This window comes from Schistocerca serialis, chromosome 1 (assembly GCF_023864345.2).
Source record: "Schistocerca serialis cubense isolate TAMUIC-IGC-003099 chromosome 1, iqSchSeri2.2, whole genome shotgun sequence".
Lineage (NCBI taxonomy): Eukaryota > Metazoa > Arthropoda > Insecta > Orthoptera > Acrididae > Schistocerca > Schistocerca serialis.
The window spans coordinates 1,172,535,721-1,172,559,084 of record NC_064638.1 but is presented as its reverse complement, the minus strand read 5'-3'; the positions used below and the strand labels follow the sequence as shown (position 1 = coordinate 1,172,559,084).

The following is a 23,364-nucleotide window of genomic DNA, read 5'->3' as shown; positions in this document are numbered from 1 at the left end:
CGACGAAGAGACTTTACGCATCTCCAGGAAAGTAAGCAATTATAGTATTCGGATCAAGGGATCGGAGAACCGACATATCGCAGTACAGCAGTTAAGGGACAACCCGGAAGTAAAAGTACAGCGATACGGCTCGTCCTTTTTCACTGAGCTCATCTTTAAGGGCCGCGCGGGATTAGCCAAGCGGTCCAAGGCGCTGCAGTCATGGACTGTGTGGCTGGTCCCGGTGGAGGTTCGAGTCCTCCCTCGGGCATGGGTGTATGTGTTTGTCCTTAGGATAATTTAGGTTAAGTAGTGTGTAAGCTTAGGGACTGATGACCTTAGCAGTTAAGTCCCACAAGATATAACACACGCATTCATTCATTATCTTTAAGGCGCCAACAGCCCTGCCGCAGTGGTAACACCGGTCCCAGTCAGGTCACCGAAGTTAAGCGCTGTCGGGCTGGAGTAGCACTAGGGTGGGTGACCATCCGGTCTGCCGAGCGCTGTTGGCTAGCGAGGTGCACTCAGCCCTCGAGAGGCAAACTGAGGAGCTACTTGATTGAGAAGTAGCGGCTCCGGTCTCGGAAACTGACATACGGCCGGGACAGTGGTGTGCTGACCACTTCCCGCTCCATATCCGCATCCAGTGACGCCTATGAGCTGAGGATGACACGACGGTCGGTCAGTACCGTTGGGCCTTCATGGCCTGTTCTGAAGGAGTTTTAGCTTTTTTTTATTTTTTTTTTTATCTTTAAGGCAACAGTTTACCTGGACATGTTGGAAATTTACGTAGCATCTCAGTTACAGGAATTTCAAACGTTGGTAACGTTTCAACAAGATGCTTCCCCACCACACTGGGGAATGTTTATTCGCCAGTTCTTGGATGAAACCTTTCCGCACAGATGGATCGGTAGATACGGTCTAACAAAATTCACCAACCATAACCCCTCACCAAACATAACCCCTCTTGACTTTTTTTGTGGAGTTACGTTAGCATCGGTTGCTCGCGCGTATGACACTCGTCGTCCACCTGGATTTTCGCTCAGTTTTGTCTGATGGTGCTGGATGAGTTCGCGCCTTTTTCAGTGCCTTTCCGTTAACTCTCGATCCTTTAGGTTCGGCCATCATTAGCTTTCATTTACATAGGTTGCATTGCTTATGAAATATCATTACAGCGTGAAGGATACTAGTCATTTGGCAAACACTATTGCTACAATCCGAAACAAAATCAGCATATGTTACTTTACTCCTAAATTCAATACAAATTTCATATCCGTAATTTCTTTCTTGTAATGGCTTGGTGGTAGCAGAATCAGCAGGACTACAGGTAGTCCTCCCAGGGCCGCGACGTGGACGCTTCTGCTGCGGCGCCAGTGTGGATTCCATTTCGACGAAGATTTAATTTCAAGAGGGCAAACTGGGAAGGTTTCGCAATTGGAATCGACGAAAAGCTGCAAACTCTAGAACCAACACCCAGCAACTACGATAAGTTCATAGAAATCGTCCAGAATGTATCAAGAAAGTCTATCCCTAGGGACTGCAGAACGGAGTTAGTACCGGGCCTAAGGAAAGACAGCCGGCAACTATACGATGCATATAAGGAAAAGTATGAGGAGAACCCATTCTCTGAAGAAACTCTTGAACTTGTAAATGCACTTACCGACCAGCTAATCGAGAAGCGCCGAAAAGAATGGCAACATCTAATTGAAAGTGTAAACATGAAACATTCTAGCCGGATTGCCTGGATGACAATTAAGAAGCTAAATAATGACCCTAAGCAGCAAACGGAAGCACCAAGCGTAACAGCCAACCAAACAGCGCACCAACTCGTTCTTAATGGGAAAACGAAGACTCCAGCAAAAACCATCTCAATAAGAAGTGGCGAAAGAGACACGAACTACTACAGCCGTCCATTTACCATCGAAGAGCTAGAGTCCGCACTTAAATCTCTGAAACCTGGCAAAGCAGCAGGGCTACACGACCTTAGGGATTAACAGATCCTTAAATTTGGCGAGTACACGAAAAACTGGCTGCTTCTACTTTTCAATACCTGTATCCGGTTAAGCAACATCCCGTAAATCTGGAGAAAGGGCAAGGTCATAGCCATTCCAAAACCCGGCAAACCATTGGACGAGCCAAAAAATTGCAGACCGGTAACATTACTTTGCTGCTTGTACAAGGTGTTCGAGCGCATGCTGCTGAATCGACTTGTGCCTAATATTGACCATCAGATAATTCCGGAACAGGCGGGGTTTCGCCCTGGGAAAACTTGCACTGGACAGGTCTTGAATCTTACCCAGTTCATAGAGCATGGGTACGAGAACCGTCTAATTACTCGAGCCTTACTTGTAGACCTCTCATCCGCATTCGACACTGTAAATCACAAACTGCTGCTCACTAAAATATACGCTGTGACTAATGATTTAGAGCTGATACAAATTATATCAACTATTCTCAGCAACAGACGGTTCATCGTAAACCTCGGAGGGAAGCGAAGCCGATGGCGTATCCATAAAAATGGACTACCCCAAGGCAGTGTCCTCGCACCCACTCTTTTCAACATATAAGTGAATGATCAACCATTTGCACCAGGGACTAGGAGCTTTGCTTACGCGGACGATCTTGCAATAGCCGTGCAGGGTCGGAACTTTAACGACATGGAAATTAGCCTTACGAATGCCCTCAACGGTCTAACGCCATACTACGAAGCCAACTGCCTACACCCAAACGCAGCAAAAACATTATCCTGCCTATTCCATCTTCGAAACCGAGACGCCAAACATGCCCTAAACTTCACGTGGAACAACCAACGGATGGCGTTCAGCATCACTCCTTGTTATTTAGGCGTCATCCTTGATCGCACACTTACTTACAGACATCATGTAGACAAGGTCAGGGGCAGACTATCAACAAGAAACAACCTCCTCAGTAAGCTCGCCTCCACAAAATGGGTGCCGACCCACATACTTTACGTACGTCGGCACTTGCACTCTGCTGAGGTTGCTGAATACGCTGCCCCAGTTTGGGAAAGATCAGCGCATGCGAAACGAGTGGATCCTCTGCTGAACGATGCCTGTCACGTAATCACGGGATGCCTAAGACCCACCCCGGTTAGCCAACTTTATTTGCTTAGTGGCATAGCTTCACCCAACATCAGACGAGCTATAGCAAGCGAAGCAGAGCGCCTCAAGCAGCTGCGCGACCAGCGCCATCCTCTCTTCGGACAAAACCCTCCACACACACGTCTAAAATCAAGACGGAGTTTCCTCACCTCAGTTCAACCGCTCGAAACCTCAAAACAAAAGGCCAGATTGTCAAAACGGCAAGCAACACTGCCTACGGGAGACCAGGCACCTCTAATCTCACGCAACGAACAATGGGCCTCTAGAAATGAACTAAAATGGCCATTGTGGAGAACCCTCAACCGCCTACGAACTGGGGTGGGCAGATGCAACGTAAACATGTGTAAATGGGGATACCGAGACGGGACGCACACGTGCCAGTGCGGACAGACCCAAACAATGGACCACCTCCTGGAATGCAGCAACATGGGGGAAGCGTGCAGGAAAGAAGATCTGGCAAACTCTACGGCAGTGTCTAACAACCCTACCACAACAAAGGTCAAAATTTTAATAACAATTGTGGTGTTGCTCACGCTAGTAAATACACCATTTTCGGGCAACATCAGTCATATTATGTGGCAGGTGTCATTAGAGCACAGTTAATAGTCATTTCATGTAATAATAAAAAAACTAGGTGTGGTGTCACCGCCAGACACCACGCTTGCTAGGTGGTAGCTTAAATCGGCCGCGGTCCATTTAGTACATGTCGGACCCGCGTGTCGCCACTGTGTGATCGCAGACCGAGCGCCACCACAAGGCAGGTCTCGAGATACGGACGAGCACTCGCCCCAGTTGTACGACGACTTTGCTAGCGACTACACTGACGAAGCCTTTCTCTCATTTGCCGAGAGACTGTTAGAATAGCCTTCAGCTAAGTCCATGGCTACGACCCAGCAAGGCGCCATTAACCGTATCTGAAGAGAGTCTTATTTGTATTATCAACAGCGATGTACCACAACATGGAATAAAGTTAAGTATTTGAGGAGCTGCATACTTTTCTTATTAGAATTCACTACTTATCCTGTTCCAGAATTCACGCCCGTTTGCGTAAGATAGCGTGCATTTAGGCCGCCTCTATCTACAAGGTGTTGGCACATTTACCAACACATCACTAGGCACTCATCTTTTTGTGTTTCCCACGCAGGTCTCGTCGTCAAATTATGGCTTAATCGTTGAAAATCTAGGTGGTTATGATTCCAAGCTCGGATGCAAAGAGGCCTAGGTTTTATTCTGCTATATTCAAAAGTTTTGTAGATGCGCTTCTCAAACCATTCTTGGAGATTAAACCTTTCAAAGTTAGCACAATGGTGATGTAAAAGAATAATCAGCACTCTGTATTTAATTTACACTTCCTTTTAACTGTTTTTATTGCAATATCACGGACCACACAAAACATCACTTCACAATACAAAACATACTTGAAAACATCTTCCTCACATTTTATAAGCCAACTATAATATGCGTCTTTCCGACATGACGTCCAAGACTTGACCTTTTCAAGGTCCGACTCTAACAACTTAACAACTAACTGATAATCGCTTACGCGCCCAAAAATCAGAGTTACAAGTACGTCAAAGATCATAGTGTCAAAAGAAAGAATACACATAAGAATAATATCATTGCAATATAAACATATCGATGTATCACAAATGAAATCAAATCTGAATGTTGTCTCTTAAATACGTCAACTACTTTACAGAAATACAGTAGAATATTACTGGTATCGAGAGGTTCAGGTGAGGTGCCGTAATGGTTACGTCATTCAGGTACCATTACAAGTGGCAGTTAAATGCGCTGAATTTTGGCGGGACGTGATATGATATATATACTATGTTTGTCATTAAATTGTAATGTGACTCCCCATTTTGGGTTTGTTTTATTTATACATATGTGTATTGTATTTGTATTTGAGTGTACATGTAATATGTGGGTTGTCTATGGCTTGGGCACGATTAAATAAATGGTTCAAATGGCTCTGAGCACTATGGGACTAAACATCTATGGTCATCAGTCCCCTAGAACTTAGAACTACTTAAACCTAACTAACCTAAGGACAGCACACAACACCCAGTCATCACGAGGCGGAGAAAATCCCTGACCCCGCCGAGAATCGAACCCGGGAACCCGGGCACTATTAAATAAATAAATCCGTAATTTTAGGTGCATCTACACTAATTACGGTTAATCTGATTTTTACCTAGAGTACTTACCCACGAAAAGTAAATATTCTCTATACTTTAAGTTTGTGGAATAAATGTCAAAGGTAAAAAAACCTAGGACAGGGTTTAGCGAGATCCTGATGTATAGCTGGAATCGTTGCAAGAACTGAGTGATCAACGAAACATCATAGATATGGGCTTTCGGAGCGGAAGGCCCACTCGTTTACCCTTTATAACTGCACAACACAAAGCTGTACGCTTCGCCCGGGCCCGCCAACACTGAATTTGGACAGTTGATGGCTGGAAACATGTTGCCTGGTCTGACGAGTCTCGATTCAAATTGTATCGACCTCGAGAATCCATAGACTCCGCATGCCAGCGGGGGACTGTTCATGCTGGTGGATGTCCATTGTGCATTCCGACGAACTTGGGCAATTCCAGCAGGACAATGCGAAACCCCACACGTCCAGTATTGCTTCAGTGTGGCTCTGGCAACACTGTTATGAGTTTAAACACTTCCGCTGGCCACCAAACTCCCCAGACATGAACATTATTGAGCATGTATGGGATGCCGTGCAAAGTGCTGTTCAGAGGAGATCTCCATCCCCTCGTACTCTTAAGGATTTATGGAGAGTCCTGCAGGATCCATGGTGTCAGTTCCATCCAGCACTACTTCATACATTACTCGAGTCCACCTCACGTCGTGTTGAGGCACTTCTGCGTGCTCGTGAGAGCCCTACACGATATCAAACAGGTGTACCAGTTTCTTTGTCTCTTCAGTTTAGATATCAGAGCTTCCATTGGTTTGTAACATACGTGTGTCTGAGACATTCATCAGAGTTGTGGTTTAACTCAAGGAGCAAAGAACTTGAATCATGCTACTTATGCTTGATTGAAAACCGATTCAGGTTGTACTTGTGATTTCTGAGGTTTGATAGTATCCTTGATAGAGATGTTCGCAAAGAGAACGACAAGATGGCTGCTGTCAGAAAGATACTGGAGCTATTTACGAACAACTGCCAAGAACATTTATCACTTGAGTGTATACCTTACTGTATTTGTGTATTAAATGTATTGTAATTAGATTTAAGTGAAACACTTCCCGTATTATTCAAATGCACCGTCCAAAGTGTCCAAATGCACCATTTATCATGCGGGTGACATCTGTCATCGGCACGAATAACTGTATGCGAGCCGGCCGCTGTGGACGAGTGGTTCTAGGCACTTCAGACTGAAACCGCGCTACTGCTACGGTCTCAGGTTCGAATCATGTGTCAGGCATGGATGTGTGTGAGGGCCTTAGGTTAGTTAGGTTTAAATATTTCGAGGTCTAGGGGACTGATCACCTCAGATGTTAAGTCCCATAGTGCTTAGAGGCATTTTTCAACTGTATGCGAACAACAAAAAGCTTAAGAACAGAGTGTACAGTTCACCAGTCCCTGATGTGCAAACTCTTACAAACGAAATACAAAATTATGTAGCGGCCGTGACGGATGAGATGTTGGCAAAGACTTGGGGAAAAATCGAGTATTGCCCAGACATTGTAAAGCAACAAACGGAGCACATATCTAAGTGCATCTATAAAACAATTTGTGAGTTTACCTACCATGTCCAGCAAACCGCATAGCTGTATAGCTGTATATACCATAGCTCCTTACAGATAAATTTTTATATTGAGAGAACGACCCCTTATTAGTAGGTGGTGCAATTGTTTTACAAGCATTCTTAAATTTAAAAAGTAAAACGGCCAGACGCATCCTGGTTACACGATTGACTACGGTCACTCATGACCTTCTAGCTGCAAGGAAGGACAACAAATGCTCAGCTGTAGAGGAAAAAAGTGGCTCTCACAGATTTATCGCTGATGACAGAGCTTAGGGGACTATACGGGAGAAACGCACCGCTGCACCAAGCAAGATGCTAGTGGAGGTGTTTTGGAACTGTCTGCCTCCGACCGTAATGGGGATGATTGATGATGATGAAGACGACACAACAACGCCCAGTCATCTCGAGGCTGATGAAAATCCCTGACGCCACCGGGAATCGAACTCGGACCCCGTGCTCGGGAGGCGTGAACGCTACCGCGAGACCACGAGCAGCGGACGATTTATCGATAGGCCTGTATAAAACTGCTGTTTCTCTATCACTTGTACCGAGTATAGTAGAACACTGCTCCAATTTCTGGGTACCATGACAGGCAGTACCATTAGGAGACGTGGCAAATATACAAAAAATTGCAGTGCAAGTTGTCTCTCGAGATCGTTTAACAGATATACTGAGAAATCTCAAATGGTAGATAATGCAAGAAAGAAAATTAACAGAACCAGCTTTTAGAGCAGAACTATGTGTATTCTTCAAATTCCCACGTTTAGCTTTCTCATAGAGGCAAGTAACCAATTATTTTCCCGACCCCTCACCCGTGGGTGGAACATGAGGGAATTTTTATTCGTCGTATAATAAAAAGTATCCTCCGCTAAACATTAATAGTGGCTTTCTATGGATGAATGTAAATGAAGGACCACAGCTTTATGAATGCGTTCGTGATGATGTTCCGCTTCCTGTATTGGCTTTTCTTGCTTTACTCGAGAACAGCTCTTCGTGTTTTGGGCCACGATTAACGAGGGCAGCGGTTTAAAAAACCCTGTCTGCGTTGTTTCGCGGTAATAAGACACGACCTACGGCCTTGCTATAAGGAAAACAAATGTCCCACATTTAACAAAGTCGTTCTTTTTCCACACAAAGTAAATAAAACGGTTGCTGCTTCTGGACATTAGGAGGTATCTGAAATACAACAAAACTCCAGAGTATTGTTTCCGACAAGTTGCAAGAAACAGCCGTGTGAGCGAAACAATATCCTGGCCGGTTGCTTGAGGAAGTCAAGCAGTAAATCTGTCCTCTTTAAAAACGTCGTTTTTGTGTTTACGAAAAACATAGTGGCAGCGCGTAGCAAGGCGGCGATGACATTCAACGAAGTATACGGTCAAGGAAACCGCAGAATTCGAATGAAAGCCTAGAGCAGAAATTAAGAATCTCTTAAAAAATACTTCGAGCTACAACTACTATAGGGCACACCGCAACGTGTCCTGTAGGATCTCCGCACGTTTAGACTTGAAACCTACAGATATTTGAACATTTTAAAGTTTTCTTAGCCGCGCGGTATTTATAATGCAGATATTTATGTGACTCGTGTTAAAAGTGTGAGTATTATTACGATCAGAACAGTAAATCGACGTTCCGATTGATGTTTTAAACTATCATTTTGAGGGTGAGTACTGAAGTTACGCCGTTACAGTCTATGTCTTCAAAGAACACCATTTCCATTATGCTCTTAGTTTAAACCAGTCTCAGGCGTGTGCTGATTTCAGGTGCACAAAAAAGAAAAAGAAAAAGATCGTGTGTTACCGTTGGCCTTGAGACCCCATCCGGAGAAGTTCAGGTCCACAAATGGATAAGGACACATCGTCCTTGTAAGTAAACAGTGTGAGTCGGGAGGAGAGGTACCTGGTTTGAGGGCTGACACTATCGGTGATTCTGAATAAAAATCTTCAAATGAACGTATGTGCTTTTCTTAAAAGTAATCGAGGAAGTCGGTCGCATGTCCTTCTTCACCATCTTTATTGACCATCTCAATGCGCAATTCTCTCGCAAATTCCATACGGCCAGTGACACAGTACCTTACGGAAACGTTCCCTGAGACTTGGATTGGTCACCGGGGGGTGGTCTTATTCCATTACGGGGTTAGCTTAAGTGCGAAGTCTGCAAGCGCAGAGTGGACATAAAGGAGGAACTTTGCGCTCGTATTTTACATGCGTGTGCTCAGGTGAAGGACCGTTCGAATGAGTTCAGATCAGAAAGACTCTCTACAAGAGCTGCAAAATGCGTTGAACTTGAGGGTGGACTTTTTGAACAAAACATTAAATCATAATGTTCCATTTACTATCAGTTGTATTTGTCCTGTTCCATACTGTTTTCATTAGTTTCCTCGGAAACAGTTAAGAACAGGACATATGTTTATATGACGCTTTTCGTTCAGAATTACTAATACTATCACAACATATACGTTTCCTCCGAACTCAGCCTGTGTAACAAAAACGCACCATACACAAATATGCTTATGAGTGTGATGTATCCACATCCACCAGCGTACTCGAAAATGAACACATGCTCAAAAGTGGCCTACAGTGTTTAATAAAATAATCATTTTGACTAAGAACCTGTAGGGTCCGTTGGTCTGGTGGTAAAAACAGTTTAAACAAACAATTTTGGAATAAAAGTGGTAAGGATGGAAGTACTGGAAGGCAGTAAGCGGGAGGGGGAAGGCGAGAGTATTCAAAATAGATGGTCGAGACGAAAAAGAAACAAAATGAAGGGATAAAGGAATATTTGTGAGAATCAAAAGCAACAGCGTGAAAACTCCTAAATGGACTTGTAGTCTTCAGCAGACTTCAGTAAGATTATAATAACATAAAAAAAATAGTGACTGCGTAAGACAGCAGTGTCATAACACTCCCACAGAGTTTTCAAAATTTTGTCAACAATGTGCCTTCTGCTTCAAGATTGCTTCCGCTGCTAAAATAGAACGTACACCAGTCCCAAACAGCATCGCTGAAAAGGAATATAAATGAAAGAATTAACTTCCTGTGCACTGCAGTCTGGTTCTGCACTGATTAAAACTGACGTTCCATTTTATTTATTCAAATACGCTCTGACGGACACGGTCGGAAGCTAGCGTCCGCGTACGTAAAAAGTAAATTACCTTATCTGACTGGCTGCATATATGCAAATAGTATAAATTTCCGTTTAATATGAAATGGTATCTCTGTAAACAGAAAAACTGGTACGATTTAGCTCCGAAACAACGAGAACTGAACAATGATTTAATATAGGATGATCACTTGAAGTCTACACACTTCGCGCACACCGAAAGTAATAAACCCAGTGAGCTGCGAAAAATTAATCGAACAGTAAATGAAAAACGTTATTAATGGTTGTCTGGAAAAATTAACGTGCAGAAAGGTATTAGCGGCATGGAGTTTGCAGAGCTACAGTGGAAAATGTGGCGAATTTTCCGGCTTACGCAAGTATTGTTTGTTTGTGTTTACAGAGTTATGACTTCGGCTCTGTCTTTTTATAAATATAGATCTGAACTTCTTTTTGTGGTATTGGAATGAATCTGTATTCCTTTTTAGCTTAAGTTCAGATGTAACGCGCGTTGATGCACGCTAATGTGCGAATGAATTTCAGGACAGATCAGATATCGGACGGTAGAGTTACTGAAGGTAATTCTCGCACAGCCTGTTTCGGTTTTCGATACCTTATACGCGTTTGTTCAGTGGCGTAGATATATTGTCCATATTAAACAGGAAAACAGACTGTGTGGAATAATCTTAAAGTATGGAAAGTTTTCGGGATGAAATTAAAAGATAGTGTGATGGCAATACCACGGGAAGAAAAATGGATTGAAGTTATTATTTCAAGGATTTGAACAGTGCGTAATGTTTCCTCATTGAATAGGATGTAACATCCACGAGATAAATTTTAGCTACAGTGCGATGAGAGGAAATTATGCCTCTAACAGTTATTTATCCGACATATGGAAAACAGTGAAATAAAACAAAACGATGATAAATATTGTTTAAATAATATATTATGATGTAATTGGACATACCGATGTGTATCATACAAAGACAATGACGATTTTAAATTCCTTTTATGATCTGTGTTTGTCTACCTTTGTTTTTATCTTTTTTTGGTTGGCTTTTGTAGGATGCGGACGCAAGACGCATATCAAACTGAGGTCTGTTAAGAAATTGAAATTATTTGTTAATTATTACTTGAGAATAGAGTTCACTATTCTTATAAATATGAGTGAATAATTATTTGTAACTTTAATTCCTCTCTCAATAAGCATTATCTGTGTCAATTATTTCTTTCCGCTGCAAGGAGGGCAGCCATTGATGATAGCGATTTGTATCGCATTTTTATCTCTGTTTCTTACGAAAGTATCAAAGGTTTGCTTGATGAAAATTAGTCTAAATAGTGCACAATACAGAAGTAAAGTTTAATGAGCATTAATTCAAATACTTATTCTGTTAAAAGGAAATTTACTCAAACAATGGAAGGTCTCTATCAATTGTCTGCCACCATCTTAACAATTATCTCAGTGGCAAACTCAAATTACGCAACTCTGTAGACATAAATGCCGAAGGTAATAAAAATGTGTAAAAATAAATGTGCACCGGTGGTCTCGAACTCATTTTTAATGAAAATAATTCGAATCAGATTGGTTCTTTAAAAACAGTGCTCCTAGCACGATCCATATAACAAACTTTTTCTTGCTGATGTGTGGAGCCGAAATTAATTACGCACGAGTTGCGAAGAATATTGTTTCAGGTAACATACGTCAGTGTTGTGCGCGGCTGATATTCGGTGGTTTTAATGATCATTTTGCTGAAGATAACTGTTTCCATCATAATCAATAGTTGTATAGAATCTTTTGTATGAACTGTGATTTAATGACACTTACACAACTTACAGACAACACTTTAACAAAACGTTAACTTGGAGTTCTTTAGCAACTTGACCAAATCTTTAGTCGAGGGAAAAAATTATTTAGTAATTACTCACTGTAATGAAATAAGATTATCATTTTCATTTACAAATTAGTTAAATACCAAACCACTGAATAACACAGCGAACTCCACAAGGAGCTCTCGATGTTAAACGTATCAGACGACAAAAGCCAGAACCGTTTTCTTATACTTCATTTACAGCTCCCCCTTTTTCTTGCTAGTGCTGTTGGCGCTATGTGACTGTCTCTTCATCTGGGTAGATTCTCGCGCTTACGGAAAAGACAGCTACTGAGGAATTATCGGAGACTGTACGGTGGAAAGCAGCTGACGTATGAAAAAAAAGTATTGAACTGTCGGCAACTTTAGCATGTAGGCCTGTTTGTAATTTTAGTACAGCGTGTAATAAGGGGAGAAAACCACATCATCCTTTAGATGTCTGTATGGATCGTACAGAACAGATTATAAAAGGGATTAAATACTCACAAAAGAAATGAAATGATGGTACGGCATTGATGGTATGGCAGCGAGGAGCGTTGACCTCTCAGTTAAAGAGGCGGACAAAACTTACCAACTATGTTGGAACGAGAGATGGATTTAAAGACGAAGACTATCTCACAAGTATAAATGCTATCCATAACTGAAGACGGACTTCATCGTCGGGTAACGTTCGGGCTAATTTTACTACCTTGTTAACGAAAGTAGACTTGAACATGCAGACCGTATGATGTGAACGAATGTGTACTTGTTACCGATAAAACTTTTCTGACATATATCTCTCTTTTTGTTTGAAAAAAGCACAAAAATTCGTGATTGACATGTATTGTATTGCCGTTCAGTTCTCCATTGTTTCGGAACAACATCGTACCAGTTTTTCTTTGCAGAAATACCATTTCATATTACACGGAAATTTATACCATATGCTTAGTTTTGGCGATGATGTGTATTCATGTCGGAGGATTTTACAGTCTGAAGTACTGCTGACTTCAGAATGGCCCAGAGGCCGAAAATGCAATTGTGAAATAAATAATTTCTACAATCAACAGCGAATATGATTTTCTTTAACAAGAAAATCTGTCTGGTCGCGACGGAAATGCGCGGTCAAATTAGTAACACACCATTGCCATCTATCTTTCGAGCCGCGCATCAACACGCCTTCGTCTGCGTATAGAGATTTTTGTCTGTTAACGCGCAGTAATACCAGCCCATATGATCAGTTGTGAGGTGAAGGTTAGACGTATAAACGCACTTCAGATTTTCGTCAGGAGAGGTTAGCCTTAGAATACAATCGCAACGCCCTTCTAACTGTTTGGCGACATTTTGCCACAAATGCAAACCATCTCCACATTTTCGAACGTGGCGCAAATTGTGAAAGTCTGAATAATTTACGAGCTAGTCGTCTTGTAGGTACAACAGCAGAATACAGGCTGATAACCTTGACGTTGATAGGTAAACACACGAACCACGTCTGAATTTGCTTTTGTTTTGTACGGTTATGCAGGCAGTTGATGGTCCTCTGCTTCTGACTGCAGGTCACTAGGTTGCGGCGTTGTTATTTCGCTACTGTCTGACCAAATTCCAAACATGACGTCCTCTTCAGACGCTCTCCCCAGTAGTACAAAAAATATCCATGTCATAATTCAACTATAAACGTTGAAACAGCTTTTGTACGTCAAGACGATTCGTAAAGCTGCCAGGCAGAGCTTGTAATCTCCCCCCTCACTAATCGGTTAATTCAAAATTATTGACCGCGTTCACGTGAGCCTAACAGTAAAAAGACAAGCTTGTAAGACAATCGTTCCCGAAGAAAATTACCGGTTAGCGGAGAGGAATCTGCGAACAACTTATCCCACTTCCTATACTCCCTACTTTCTTGAATCTTGAATAACATGCAGTTGGACAATATATGTTCACTACCTAAGCGATAATACGGATAATAATGATTATGCATGTGTTTAACTAAGCGTGCAGCAACAGAAGTATCGCACACACGTTTCCAACAAGACAACACGGTGGAAAGTAATAATGGAAAATTTTAGCAACTATTTCAAAACGTTAATAGAACAAAAAGTTATAATTTCGAATCAGTTATAGACTCTCGTTATTTAAAAAGATTGACTAGTGAAATTCTTTTTTGTTATGGTAAGAATTACGTAACCTCGCAGTAACGTTTACTTACGTACACAGAACTAATGGAATTTTCGAAAGGATTTTCTTTGGCCTTCTTGTCTCGCCTAATTTAGAATTCATTTTGATATATAAGTCACAATTAACCTTTGACACAATTGTAACGCCGGAAAACAAATCGAGCCATCACAAAATAAAAATTTGAGAAACAGTATAAAAATGAAATTTGCTAAATTAACCGAGCGGTCTAAAGCGCTGCAGTCATGGACTGTGCGGCTAGTCCCGGCGGAAGTTCGAGTCCTCCCTCGGGCATGGGTGTGTGTGTTTGTCCTTAGGATAATTTAGGTTAAGTAGTGTGTAAGCTTAGGGACTGAGGACCTTAGCAGTTGAGTCCCATAAGATTTCACACACATTTGAAATTTTTTTTTGGCCAAATTAATATATTCTTTTACTCGAATGTTAATTGGCCAGTGTTATTTTAACTGAACTCAATTTAGTTTACTTTACTTTTCGTTTAAATTGTTGTTGTTGTTGTGGTCTTCAGTCCTGAGACTGGTTTGATGCAGCTCTAGATTGTAAGCACAAAATTTGGATCAGGTTATTGCATTAGGATAGAAAAGTTAATTTACAGGGTCGTCTGTAATAACTTCTCTCACACTTTCAACAAGAAAGCAGAACTGGCATTACCCCTCTTTCTTAGTAATGTTCTTTTGCCTTTAAACAACGGAACTCGGATATCAAATTACAAGAAATGGTTTGGACCCTACTTAGGCGACAATGATATCGAATAATAAATACACTGGAGATCTAAAGTTTTGACACAATACACTTATTACTGAAAGAAAAGTTCAGAGTCACTCTGTAATGTCTCGCAGTGTCTCGGACATGAACTAAAATAAATCGATCTTGCTGTTTGTTGTCTCGTACATATTGAGACCCTGTCCTTCGCTATCGTCAACATCTCTCCTGTGGCTCCATATATTACGACATATTTTGATTGGCAATGATTGGTGCTAGGCTTTGAAGCTTTTAGGTTTATATAACCTATACGGGCTAAATAGTACTTACAGGCATGAAATGGTCTAAACAGAGCTTTCACAGGAAAAGTTGGAGCTAAAGAGGACTTTTGCCTAACAAAACGGTTTTGAAATACATTTTCTGAATTAACTCTAAGGAAAATAACAGTGCGAATTTCCACAGTTTAAGAAAAGACGTAACAAATAAATGTACACGTTTCACTGAATTCAATAATGTGTATGGAGCATTGTCGCTTGTCTTTATAACTCAATAATGTGTCAGCACATTGCTGCATCGATGACTCTAGAGTCTATTTATTTTTGTAGTTTGGAAGGCGTGAGAAACACAGCCCGCACTGAAATCAATACTCTATAAAATGCTTTGTCTCCGCATTGTCGCTTTGAGAACATATCGATTCGCAGCTGCGTTCGGAGAAACCCAGCCTCCCTTCCTTAAGTTCAAATGGCTCTGAGCACTAAGGGACTTAACATCGAAGGTCATCAGTCACCGAGAACTTAGAACTACTTAAACCTAACTAACCTAAGGACATCACACACATCCATGCCCGAGGCATGATTCGAACCTGCAACCGTAGCGGTCGCGCGGTCGTCCCAGACTGTAGCGCCTAGAACCGCTCGGCCACTCCGGGCGGCTTTGCTTAAGTGGCGTCTACAATACAGAGGTGTATTAAGCGAACGAACTGGTAACACTTGAATCTATTTACTTTTGTAATTACGACGTAAATTGGTGTGGTGTGTTGACGCTCATTGAAAGTGCGCTTTAAATGTAAATTTTGGTGCCTAAACAGAAATCGGTCTTTTCCAGCAGTGGGCTTGGAAAGACTCCAACATCGCAACTGACGGCCGAGTAGTATTTTGCCAAACTTGTCAAAAATGAGTAAGTATACACATGTGTTTTTATAGTTATTTTTATCTACCGGTCCTCTTGCTAGTCTTCTTCCCTCGGATTTTCAAATCGAAATTTCAAATAATCTTACTGACAAGGATATGCGGTTCAACTGAAGTTGCTACCTTCATATTAAGCGCTTATTTCAATAGTGATACAAGTCCATCTTTTTTCATTCTGAGTTACAGAGTCCTAAAGTAAAGCAACCAGTTGAGATCACAGAAATATTCAAGTATATATACTTGAGTATTTCTAGTATCTCAACTGGAGATTTTTCAGCGGTCATTTAACTTTAGGACTCTGTATCTCAGAATGAACAAAAATGGACTTGTGCCACTATTGAAATAAACCCTTCATTTGCTGTCAAGACGTAGTAGATAGTGTCGGAAGTTCTATGCGGCTTTTCGCGGATGATGCTGTAGTATACAGAGAAGTTGCAGCATTAGAAAATTGCAGAGAAATGCAGGAAGATCTACAGCGGATAGGCACTTGGTGCAGGGAGTGGCAACTCACCCTTAACATAGACAAATTTAATGTATTCCGAATACATAGAAAGAAGGACCCTTTATTGTATGATTATATGATAGCGGAACAAACACTGGTAGCAGTTACTTCTGTAAAATATCTGGGAGTATGCGTACGAAACGATTTGAAGTGGAATGATCATATAAAATTAATTGTTGGTAAGGTGGGTACGAGGTTGAGATTCATTGGGAGAGTCCTTAGAAAATGTAGTCCATCAACAAAGGAGGTGGCTTACAAAACACTCGTTCGACCTATATTTGAGTATTGCTCCGTACCAGGTCGGGTTGACAGAGGAGATAGATAAGATCCAAAGAAGAGCGGCGCGTTTCGTCACAGGGTTATTTGGTAAGCGTGATAGCGTTACGGAGATGTTTAGCAAACTCGAGTGGCAGACTCTGCAAAAGAGGCACTCTGCATCGCGGTGTAGCTTGTTGTCCAGGTTTCGAGAGGGTGCGCTTCTGGATGAGGTATCGAATATATTGCTTCCCCCTACTTATACCTCCCGAGGAGATCACGAATGTAAAATTAGAGAGATTCGAGCGCGCACGGAGGCTTTCCGGCAGTCGCACTTCCGGCGAACCATACGCGACTGGAACAGGAAAGGGAGGTAATGACAGTGGCACGTAAATTGCCCTCCGCCACACAGTTTGGTGGCTTGCGGAGTGTAAATGTAGATGTAGATGTAGAAATGCAGCCGCGCCTTGTCCGCTCAACTGCTTGGAGAAGACATTCACGAAACGCGCTGGCCCATCTTGGACACACTGCAGCCAGTACACTTGTCAGTAATTGGACCACATTATATTGTCCTTTCATATGAGGCGCTGAAAACCACAAGGGACTAAAGCACACCGTCATCGATTCTGGGATTGTAGCATGTATACACGCCCCTGGCACCTGATGATCTTATGGTCAACCAATTTTATTTACATCCGTAGTCCCACATTGTGTATACGAACATTCACGAAAAGCTGCTTCACAAACTTCTCGGATATTCGTTTCCATATTAGTCCATAATTCTGTTGCTCAGCGCTGCTTTATTGTTATCTATGGCTGACAACACAGTTTAGTGTCTACATCATGTACGTAGTAGTAACACTTTATAATCGGATGTTTATCGGCAGTTTTATCTTAACCTTAAGGTTGTAGATACGCTTACTGGAAATCGTGAAAACGAGGGCTTTGGAGTGTTATAATAGGTCATAACTGTGTGTCTGGAAAATTTAGTATCTGTTCTTAATATTGTGATTCTAGTTTCAGATTAATTACATAGTTTAGAACTGTCAAAAGGCACTACTGTCACTAATCTACATATGGAAATGTTTCCAAGCATCATTAATAAAAAATATAATCTTAAATATTTATTATTTTTTTGTAGGAAGTATAGGATGTTGAGACTTAGCTAAAAAGCATTTCAGTCCTACGTGCTGGTGGATTGTCTATAAATTACAAATTCAGAAAATTTGTTAATTTTGCAGCCATTTCTCTCAGATATTATGCTTCATCATCGTTGTTGTTGTGGTATTCAGTCCAGAGACTGGTTTGACGCAGTCTCCATGCTACTCTATCCTGTACAAGCTTGTTCATCTCCCAGAACCTACTACAACCTGCATCCTTCTGCATCTGTTTAGTGTATTCATCTCTTGGTCACCACCTACATTTTCACCCTCGGCGCTGCCCTCCAATACTAAATTGGTGATCCCTTGATGCCTCAGAATATGTCCTACCAACCGATCCCTTCATCTAGTCGAGTTGTGCCACAAATTGCTCTTCTCCCCAATTCTATTCAATACTTCCTTATTTGTTACGTGATCTACCCATCTAATCTTCAGCATTCTTCTGTAGTACCACATTTCGAAAGCTCTTTTTGTCTACACAATTTATCGTCCATCTTTCACTTCCATACATTGCTACACTCCATACAAATACTTTCAGAAAAGACTCCCTGACACTTCAATCTGTACGCGATGTTAACAAATTTCTCCTCTTCAGAAACGCATTCCTTGCCATTGCCAGTCTACATTTTATATCCTCTCTACTTCAACCATCATCAGTTATTTTGCTCCCCAAATAGCAAAACTCCTTTACTACTTTAAGCGTCTCATTTCCTAATCTAATTCCCTCAGCATCACCCGCCTTAATTAGACTACATTCCATTATCCTTGTTTTGCTTTTGTTGATGTTCATCTAATATCCTCCTTTCAAGACACTGTCCATTCCGTTCAACTGCTCTCCCAGGTCCTTTGCTGTCTCTGACAGAATTACGATGTCATCGGCAAACCTCAAAGTTTTTATTTCTTCTCCATGGATTGTAATTCCTACTCCAAATTTTTCTTTTATTCTTTGTCACATACAATAAGACAGATAAGAAAAAAAAATCTCCCTTTACAGTGAGACTTGTTATTTGTGTCTACCAGACATGTTTCGTCACTGACGCTAGGCATCTTCAGTGGCCCATAATGTAAACAGAAATATAAATAGAATTATTGAATTACACAAATTTTGGTAATTAAATATTTATGTTTACATTATAGAGGACTGCAGGTATTTCGCATGAATAGGCGAAACATGTTTGGTACAAATAAATGGAACATTCCGTTGCAAAAGACGAAATGTTTTCTTATGTGTATGATCTACATCTACATCTACATCCATACTCCGCAATCCACCTGCCGGTGTGTGGCGGAGGGTACCTTGAGTACCTCTATCGGCTCTCCCTTCTATTCCAGTCTCGTATTGTTCGTGGAAAGAAGGATTGTCGGTATGCCTCTGTGTGGGCTCTAATCTCTCTGATTTTATCCTCATGGTCTCTTCGCGAGATATACGTAGGAGGGAGCAATATACTGCTTGACTGTTCGGTGAAGGTATGTTCTCGAAACTTTGACAAAAGCCCGTACCGAGCTACTGAGCGTCTCTCCTGCAGAGTCTTCCACTGGAGTTTATCTGTCATCTCCATAACGCTTTCGCGATTACTAAATAATCCTGTAACGAAGTGCGCTGCTCTCCGTTGGATCTTCTCTATATCTTCTATCAACCCTATCTGGTGCGGATCCCACACTGCTGAGCAGTATTCAAGCAGTGGGCGAACAAGCGTACTGTAACCTACTTTCTTTGTTGTCGGAAGCGTAACTGATCCCGTAAAGACGTTCGTATCGAACTTTTTTTTTTCAACAAAGATATTTTCTACATCACGATGTATTTCCCTGGGCTTCGTAGACATTGTTCCTCATATTGCTGTTGGAACAGTCTTTCGATTTTATCTCCCACAGGCATGGACATTCTCTGTACATATTGATAAAAGACGTCCAAAGCCTTTTTGATTTCCTCGAACGACATTGTCGAAACAGCGATGCTTAGAGCGAGAGCGACTGCGAAATAAGCAGCGAACAACACAGAATCGGACACTGTGCTGACGGAGTGTGGGTTGGCAAGCGGCGGTCTGGGTAAGCATGCAACGGCTCGCCATTCTAATTGAGGCACCCGGATTACGGAGCTGACCATAAATCCATAATCCACACACACGCGAGCGCGTCGTGGGACAGGTAGACCTGTGTATGACAATGTTCGTCAAAGATGGTCAATGGCTTCCGTCCTGAACAAAGGCATAGCAGTGGAATACTTTGGCCATACATTACACAGACCACACTCAGCGTCGTTATGTCAACATCTCTGTCACCTAACTAATGGCGCCATTTATTAGCAGGCGACTTCTGAAATAACGCTCAATGTAACTACTGTATTTTCAGTAAAGATTTTTTTTATAGGAATGTTGATATCTTGCGTAGCGTTTGGATGCAACAAAAGATACGTGAAAAGATGTAAGGTGACAGGGTATGATTGTGACAATTTTGGTTTGGGCGTCCATAGTTTGTCCCGTATGCCGTTTGTGTAGAACGAAGTTGCTAATAACCGTAGTGTTCACATCTGTCTTCATATGCGTACTAAAATTTTATTTCATAGGAGCATTTCCAGGTAAATTATTCTTTTTTCACATCTGACGCCAACCCAAGGGCGGTTTTGGCAGTGGTTAGATCCGTAGTGACATACACTATGTGATCAAAAGTATTCGAATACCCACAAAAACATACCTTTTTCATATTAGGTGTATTGTGCTGCCACATACTTCGAAGCACTCCATATCAGCGACCTCAGTAGTCATTAGACATAGTGAGACAGCAGAATGGGGCGATCCGCGTAACTCACGGACTTAGAATATGGTCAGGTGTGTCACTTGTGCCATACGTCTGTGCGCGAGATTTCCACACTCCTAAACATCCCTCGTCCACTGTTTCCGATGTGATAGTGAACCGGAAACGTGAAGGGACACGTACAGCACAAAAGCGTACAGGCCGACATCTTCTGTTGACTGACAGAGACCGCCGACTGTTGAAGAGGATCGTAATGTGTAATCAGAATCCACTGCAGGTACTATGACAGTTAGGAGGAAGGTGAGAAAACTTGGATTTCATGGTCGAGCGGCTGCTCACAAGCCACACATCACGCCGGTAAGTGCCAAACCACGCCTCGCTTGGTGTAAGAAGCGTAAACATTGGACGATTGAACAGTGGAAAACGTTGTGTGGAGTGAGGAATCACGGTACACAATGTGGCGATCCGATGGTAGGGTGTGGATATGGCGAATGCCCGGTGAACGTCATCTGTCATCTTGTGTAGTGACAACATAAAAATTGGGAGGCGGTGGTGATATAGTGTGACCGTGTTTTTCATGGAGGGGCACATCACAGAACAGGCCTACATTGATGTTTTATGCCTATTCTTGCGCCCCACTGTTGAAGAGAAATTCGAGGAGGTCGATTGCATCTCTTAACACGATCGAGCACCTCTTCATAATGCACGGCCTGTGGCGGAGTGGTTACACGACAATAACATCCCTGTAATGGACTGGCCTGCACAGAATCATGACTTGAATCCTACAGAACACCTTTCGGATGCTTTGGAACGCCGACTTCGTGCCAGGCCTTACCGACCGACATCGATACCTCTCCTCAGTGCAGCACCGCATGAAGAATGGGCTGCGATTCCCCAAGAAATCTTCGAGCATCTGATTGAACGTATACCTTGGAGAGTGGAAGTTGTCATCAGGGCTAAGGGTGGGTAACAACTTGTGAATTGTCATACAAAACTTCTGCTTTTACGATAATGATGTCGGCCGCAACAATGAATTAAAATTTGTACCAGCATTGGGATTCGAACAGTGGTCTTCTGCTTACTAGGCGGACGCACTGGCTGTTACGTAACACTGCCACTGTGCCTAGCACACCTGCACAGAGTACACTTCTGAGTTTCCCTCCCGATACAAATTCGAACTCATGCCGCAGTGGCAGTGTGGTACAACGGCAAGCGCATCTGCCTAAGCGACCCGATTTCCAATTTCAGTGATGGCTCAAATTTTAATTCATTGCCTCGGTCTACATCATTTCCGTAGACAAAGATGAGATTCAATATGTCTCAGGGACATCAACTGCATATGATTAACTTTTACATACGTTTTGTTGAATGTGGTTGGCCTCAGTACACTTTTGCCTGAGCTAGAAGAACAGACAGTTCATAACTCCTCTTTATAAACGAGTGAGACCACCCTTCACTAGCCATCTTATTTTCATCCAAAGTAAGGGGTCACTTAATCTGTATCTAATGGCTACCTCAAAATCCAATTCTTGTACCTTTTTTGGAGACAGTCCGAAGGGTATATCAGTCACAGTAGGTTAAATACACTCCTGGAAATGGAAAAAAGAACACATTGACACCGGTGTGTCAGACCCACCATACTTGCTCCGGACACTGCGAGCGAGCTGTACAAGCAATGATCACACGCACGGCACAGCGGACACACCAGGAACCGCGGTGTTGGCCGTCGAATGGCGCTAGCTGCGCAGCATTTGTGCACCGCCGCCGTCAGTGTCAGCCAGTTTGCCGTGGCATACGGAGCTCCATCGCAGTCTTTAACACTGGTAGCATGCCGCGACAGCGTGGACGTGAACCGTATGTGCAGTTGACGGACTTTGAGCGAGGGCGTATAGTGGGCATGCGGGAGGCCGGGTGGACGTACCGCCGAATTTCTCAACACGTGGGGCGTGAGGTCTCCACAGTACATCGATGTTGTCGCCAGTGGTCGGCAGAAGGTGCACGTGCCCGTCGACCTGGGACCGGACCGCAGCGACGCACGGATGCACGCCAAGACCGTAGGATCCTACGCAGTGCCGTAGGGGACCGCACCGCCACTTCCCAGCAAATTAGGGACACTGTTGCTCCTGGGGTATCGGCGAGGACCATTCGCAACCGTCTCCATGAAGCTGGGCTACGGTTCCGCACACCGTTAGGCCGTCTTCCGCTCACGCCCCAACATCGTGCAGCCCGCCTCCAGTGGTGTCGCGACAGGCGTGAATGGAGGGACGAATGGAGACGTGTCGTCTTCAGCGATGAGAGTCGCTTCTGCCTTGGTGCCAATGATGGTCGTATGCGTGTTTGGCGCCGTGCAGGTGAGCGCCACAATCAGGACTGCATACGACCGAGGCACACAGGGCCAACACCCGGCATCATGGTGTGGGGAGCGATCTCCTACACTGGCCGTACACCACTGGTGATCGTCGAGGGGACACTGAATAGTGCACGGTACATCCAAACCGCCATCGAACCCATCGTTCTACCATTCCTAGACCGGCAAGGGAACTTGCTGTTCCAACAGGACAATGCACGTCCGCATGTATCCCGTGCCACCCAACGTGCTCTAGAAGGTGTAAGTCAACTACCCTGGCCAGCAAGATCTCCGGATCTGTCCCCCATTGAGCATGTTTGGGACTGGATGAAGCGTCGTCTCACGCGGTCTGCACGTCCAGCACGAACGCTGGTCCAACTGAGGCGCCAGGTGGAAATGGCATGGCAAGCCGTTCCACAGGACTACATCCAGCATCTCTACGATCGTCTCCATGGGAGAATAGCAGCC

At 43.0% G+C, this 23,364-nt stretch overlaps 1 pseudogene; it reads left to right on the top strand.

Moving 5' to 3' along the window:
* The first annotated feature begins 373 nt into the window (after window positions 1–373).
* LOC126427055 (5S ribosomal RNA) lies at window positions 374–491 on the top strand (annotated as a pseudogene).
* Window positions 492–23,364: the final 22,873 nt, after the last annotated feature.